We start from the raw sequence: 5,388 nt of genomic DNA, 5'->3' as shown, positions 1-5,388 counted from the left end.
CTTTGGCAAGATACGTAGGCAGCCTTATTTTGAGGTTCGGTCCAACCAAGAAAAAAATCTAAAAAGTCCCCATCACAAAAATTGGGGCAAAAAAAAAAGAGTTTTTTTTCATTTTTGCAAAAAGAGTCGATTCCATAAGTTGTAAGTTCTAACCATGTTACGAGTATTATATTTGAGCTTTCATCCCTTTCTTTGAGATTCTATCCAAATGTTACGTTACAATCCAAATAAAAACCTTCTGATCAATTTTTAACAATGACAAGTCAAGCAAGCTTTCTGTGTTGATTATCATATATAAGAAGAATGTCATGTCATTCGCATAGAGAGTGACAAATAAGGAAATCTTATCGATGAAACTCCTCGAAAGCACTATAAGAGATCATTTGAGTTGAGAGAAAGTTAAAAATGAGAGTCTTATTGGTGAAAACCCTCAGGGCACCGTAAGACGATAGTGAGTGAGAGATATTAAAAAAGAGAGAGACTTGTTAGTGAAAACCTTTCGAGGCACCACAAGTCAAATGTGAGTCATTAATCAAGTGCAAGAGTTGGATTATAGAAGTCTGACTTCAAAGTTGAAAGTCTGACAAAGATGACGTTTAGATTGATTAGACAGATCAGACCATTGAATCCAAAATGCATGTCATGATCATTAGAATTGACTACTACTACCAACAGAGTCCATTTTTTTTTTTTTTTTTCTCTCAAAAGGGTCAAATATTATTTCTTCTTGTTTTGTGTTGCTCAATTCGATCTTGAGTTAGTCTTCATTAAGAGAAGTAGAAAATGATTTCAAAATTGCTATCATCTCTTCAATTGCACAAAGCAAAGTTTGGTCAGCACATCAAATGTGACATGATTCAAGAAATAGTGATATGCATAGTAACTTGTCAACAATTGACATAGTTTGAGAATTTATGTGAATACAAGATTCAATGATTGTTGGAGGGTGAAAACAATATACCAAATGTCAAGTTTAAAGTTCTAGAAATGTCTTAACGATTTTAAGAGGCCCTGACTAGCAAACGAAAACAGTCTGCCCAAGCTAAAATCAGGTTCAACATGGCAACAACAGGAGCAATCATTTTCAAAATCAAGGCAACAAAACGACCACCAATTTAAAAATTCACAATTTCTTTTTATTTAAACAGGAGCCTTTCTTACTGTAAACATTGTTTCACAGGTTCAAATGGGATAAGAGAGGTAAAATAAAAACTTATAACTATTTTTCTGGTTATCATTGCAAAAATTATAAGTTTTTAAAATTTTATTTTCTCCTAGGATAAACACTTCCTAGTTTGAGACCTTTATTTCCATTTTCTCCTAGGATAAACACTTCCTAGTCTGAGACGTTCTTTTTTATTTTCTCCTAGGATAAACACTTCCTAGTTTGAGACCTTTATTTCCATTTTCTCCTAGGATAAACACTTCCTAGTCTGAGACGTTATTTTTTATTTTCTCCTAGTATAAACACTTTCTAGTCTGAGACCATTTTTTTTATTTTCTCCTAGGATAAACACTTCCTAGTCTGAGGCCGATATTTTTTTATTTTCTCCTAGGATAAATACTACCTAGTCTGAGACGTTATTTTTTGTTTTCTCCTAGGATAAACACTTCCTAATCTGAGACAGTTATTTTTTTATTTTCTCCTAGGATAAACACTTCCTAGTCTGAGACTTTTTATTTTTCTCCTAGGATAAATACTTCCTAGTCTAAGACCATTTTTTTTTCTCCTAGGATAAACATTTCCTAGTCTGATAAACACTTCCTAGTCTGAGACTGTTATTTTTATTTTCTTAGAGGATAAATACTTCCTAGTCTCAGATGTTATTTTTTATGTTCTCCTAGGATAAACACTTCCTAGTCTGAGACCATTTTTTTTATTTTCTCCTAGGATAAACGCTTCCTAATCTAATACCTTTATTTTTTATTTTTCTCCTAGGATAAACACTTCTTAATCTGAGACCTTTTACTTTTATCATAGGATAAACACTTCCTAGTCTGAGACCGTTTATTTTTATTTTCCTAGGATAAACACTTCCTAGTCTGAGACATTTATTTTTTATTTTCTCCTTGGATAAACACTTCCTAGTCTGAAATTGTTATTTTTTATTTTTTCCTAGGAAAAACAATTCCTAGTTTGAGACGTTATTTTTTATTTTCTCCTAGGATAAACACTTCCTAGTCTGAGACCGTTATTTTTTATTTTCTTCTAGGATAAACACTTCCTAGTGTGAGACGTTATCTTTTAGTGTCTGCTAGGATAAACACTTCCTAGTGTGAGACTTTTTATTTTTCTCCTAGAATAAACGCTTCATAGTCTGAGACGTTATTTTATTTTCTCTTAGGATAAACACTTCCTAGTCTGAGACATTTTTTTTCTCTTAGGATAAACGCTTTCTAGTCTGAGACGTTATTTTATTTTCTCCTAGGTTAAACATTTCCTAGTCTGAGATGTTATATTTTGTTTTCTCCTAGGATAAACACTTCCTAGTCTAAGTTTATTTTTTTTAATTTACATTTGCTAATAACTCACAAAATTGTTCCAGTGAAAACTGGGGCAAAATTTTTGTTTATTTCTTTTGTTTGGGGTGGTGTTCAGGTTTCTTCAAGCAAAACATGGATTTGAAATTAAAGAACAAATTTTCAATTCTTTTCAGAATGATCAATCCCTATGATAGCTAAAATCAGCTTCTTAGTTGCATGTAGCAACCTGACCTCCTGACACCTACTTCTATTCAGCTACTGATCAACAAAACAAGCAGGCATTCAAGAACATTTTCAAATTTTCATTTTGAAGAGTGCCAAAAACTCACTCTAAGTCGCAAGTTAAGCATCGAATCCATTCAAGATCAAGATATTCACCGAAAAAATCAAGGTAATATCTCAAATTCAAGACTCAAGTGAAGACTCAAAAGAAGTTGCATAGATATGAGCTTGTACTTTTATTTTCCTTTTGACTATTAGCTTTTAGTGTTTTATGAAAGGATAAGAGCCGCAACATGGAGCATCGGTGGAACCTCACTTAACTTCCAACTCATCACCTCATCTCCTTGAACTACACGTGACCTGATTCCCTTATAACATGGGATATGTAAAATGTCCAAAACCAAGACTCGGTCGCACAAATATTTCTTTCAAATTCAAGTCCGGTCAAAATTTGTCACGTTATCTACTTCTTTGTCTGAAAACTCTTCGTGTTTCCAGTCAAAGAGGGGAAAACAATAAGCACGTAATTTTTACTGAACTAAAGGTATTACACCATTTTTAGTACATAAATATTGCTTTTATATATAAACTAGGTAATTTACCCGCGCTTCGCGTGGGCATAAATAATCTTTCTAAGCTTCTGAACAACCTTTCCAATAATCGACTTATATAAGAAAAAAAGAGTAAACTTTAGTAGGTTTTTAGAACATATCAATAGAAATAAATGATTTGACATTATCACATATCTCAAGAATTGTAAATATATAATTAATGATTAAAAATATCTTGATATCTAATCATTTTTATCTTTTACATATTTTATCATAATATATGTTTGATGATATAATTGTCTTGTTAAAATTGAGTGATGTTCGAATGTAACGATTAAACATCACTTTTTCTATTTTTTTGAACATGGAAGATATAGAATCTGATAACTTTATCCTGTCACAAAATATTTATGTGAAAGTTGTCGATAATCAATATTAGTTATAAATAAGTTAAGACTGTTAAAAAGTGTACACCACAACAATATAAATAATTTTTTTTAGAGACAATCTACTTGTTTGAGGTCAAACATTCACCACTTTTCGTTATTGTTACTTTGTTACTCTAACAAAATTTATAGAAGGAGAAAAATAAATTGAAACAACGACAAAATAATATTGTTGACCCTTTTAGAAATTCATTCTTCAATAAACTGCTGCTCTGAAGGCCGTTCTAGATGCTTCATCAATGCAACTTTACTTCTTCAGAAATATGTATGTATAATTGTTGCATTACGAAAGTACAAGTAGATAAAAATTTTGGTTTGTAGACTCATTTTAAAGAAATATTCTCGAACAGTAAAAAATTAAAAATGAGTCTAACCTAGATAACTCAAATGCTTAGCAATGACTTGGGACATGAAGGACAACAAATCTATTTTTATAGACATATCTTTTGTAGTTTAAGATATTACTTTTATTAATTTAGAATAGGTTTTGTTTCTTATTCTTCAAATGAAGTTTGTCGAAAATAGTCATAACTCACACCAAAAATATTTAGAAAAGCCGAATGAGAAGGAAAAAAAAAGAAAAATATTAAAAGGGCGAATTGTTTTGTCCAAGTGAGGTAATATACATACCAAACGAAAAATAATTTATATAATTTTAAGGAAACAACAAAACAGCGAGAAAAAACATACATTAAAGGGAGTAAACTATGAGATATCCAATGATGATAATAAATTATTTTAACCAGAAAAAGTTCCTAATGTTTTGGAATAACATACCACAAAAATTTGACTAACACTTCAATCAACTTTCAATCCTTAAAGTACTAATAATATCCACTGATAAAATTTAATAAAAATAGATAACAACAACATAAAAACCAAAAGATACGTGCATGCAAAGTTATTAACTCTCAGAAGAATTTTTAAAGAACACAAAATTGCATCCTTGTATGTGAAGGAATGACGTTGTTGGTGAAGAAATTATAGATTTGTAAGGGCTTTTTTTTTATTTCACCTTCTACAATTTTAGTAGAGAAAACTTGCTTGAATACCCAAACAACGTTTGTTATTTAATCTGTAGTAACAAATATTTATAACAATAACTTTGCATAAACATAAGCAACAAAATTTAAAGCATGTACTCAAAAACAACAATTAATACTATAAGCATAAATTAATGAATGTAAAAAACATACCAGGATCTTCAAAAATAGAATGAAACAAAATGAAAAAAATCAAGCCCATTGAATGCACTGTGTCCCCTTAAGAAAATTATTCCCTCTAGTACCTAATGTTTAAAGGAATAGATCCTCTCAAGATAGAATGATTCTATTCACCAGTGTATTGATACAAAAACAATGGTGTCAGTGAGCCACTCAACATGAGCAAAGTACACAAATATTTACTTGTCCAGAAGAAGAAGAAGAAGTTCAAAATTTTCGTTATTTTAAAATGAGAGGAAAGTCCTCTATTTATAGACAACAAAGGGTAGTGTGAAAAAATGATTATTGTGTCTTATCAGAAAAGTTACAACTCTTTGAAAAAGTTAAAACCCTTCGGAAAGGTCACAACCTTTCATTAAAGTCACAACTTTTCAAGAAAGGGGAAAACTAGTTTTGGAAATAAATAAATTAAGAGCAACTTTCACATATAGCAAACATAAAAATCATATTTGTATGTTATAA

The sequence above is a fragment of the Solanum tuberosum genome, unplaced genomic scaffold (genome assembly GCF_000226075.1).
Source record: "Solanum tuberosum cultivar DM 1-3 516 R44 unplaced genomic scaffold, SolTub_3.0 scf00077, whole genome shotgun sequence".
Classification (NCBI taxonomy): Eukaryota; Viridiplantae; Streptophyta; class Magnoliopsida; order Solanales; family Solanaceae; genus Solanum; species Solanum tuberosum.
The sequence above is the reverse complement of the archived record's forward strand: the minus strand, read 5'-3'. Positions refer to the sequence as shown.